At 57.4% G+C, this 1,067-nt stretch overlaps 1 long non-coding RNA gene across 1 annotated transcript; it reads left to right on the plus strand.

Annotated features, from left to right (window-relative positions):
* Window positions 1-207: 207 nt before the first annotated feature.
* Window positions 208-646, plus strand: LOC113942716. The gene is made up of 3 exons (XR_003526018.1): window positions 208-369; window positions 457-528; window positions 624-646. It is a non-coding gene; the product is annotated as an uncharacterized LOC113942716 (long non-coding RNA).
* The last annotated feature ends 421 nt before the right edge of the window (window positions 647-1,067 follow it).

Consider the following 1,067-nt stretch of genomic DNA (forward strand, 5'->3'; position numbering starts at 1 on the left):
GTTGGGGATGGTTTTCCCCAGGGCTTTAGCCAGGGTTTTCTGGGTGCAGGAGGGAGCCCTGAGGGGCCCTTGGCTGCTCCAGCCGCTCCCCCAGGGATGTTGCACAGGGATGGGAAGAGTGTGGAGAGTGGTCAGGAGCCAGCCCAGAGCTGCCCAGGCCCCTCTGCAGCTCTGCCCATGTCCATTGACATCTGGCCCCCACGGTGCTCCCCGAGCCCCCGCAGTGCCACAGTTCTCTGAGGCAGGAGGGGATCCCAGCATGCAATGGAAATGGTTCCCATCCCTGTTTGCTTCTAGATGAGGACACTGGTAATGTTTCTCCTTTACATTGGCTGCGTGAAGTTTTGAAGCCATTTAGGCCTCCTGCAGGTAAGTCTCAATATCCACTTAAAGAATAATAATTGACAACATGGCAAGAGCCAGATGACAGAATCTTCTCTGGCTGTTGAGTTACAGGGGTGTCCACAGGGAAGACTTTTCCAGGTCCTGTGCTGGTTCCTCCACACGAGCCCAGCTCACACAGCAGGGGTGAGTAGTCTGTCCCTGCTGACCTCACAGGCTGAGCTCTAGTTTTCTCTAATCCGTTTCAAATGGAACCACCTTCCATTTGGGTCCTCCAAAAGGCAAGAACCAACCTCCAGGAGAGGAAAAGTCCTTTGATTCAAATGAAGTTCTGAAAGAAATCATGAAGGAACTGCAGAGAGGGCACAGTAGGTCTCCTTCCCCCAGCCTGAGCCGTGACACTCATCAGCTGGGGGCTTTGGACACACGTGTGGACATGCAGTGGCTGCACACCAGGCAGGGACTCCGGTGTCTCCTGAGAGGGCCTGACTCGGTCCCCTTGGGCCGTGGGAGCTGTCCCGGGGCAGGGAGGGATTGGGCTGGCACTGCCTGCTGCAGGGATGGGTTGTGTGCATGTCCCTCAAAGGAGCGACTGCTCAAGCAGCTCCGCTCCCCCCAGGCTCTCCTCCCGGCCTTCTGGGTTTGCTTTGGTGGGACAGCCTGTCCCCAGGGCTGGGAGCCTCCAGGCACCCACACTGAGGGAAACAGAGAACATCCTGGCTGTG

This window comes from Corapipo altera, unplaced genomic scaffold (genome assembly GCF_003945725.1).
Source record: "Corapipo altera isolate COAL_440 unplaced genomic scaffold, ASM394572v1 57271, whole genome shotgun sequence".
NCBI lineage: Eukaryota > Metazoa > Chordata > Aves > Passeriformes > Pipridae > Corapipo > Corapipo altera.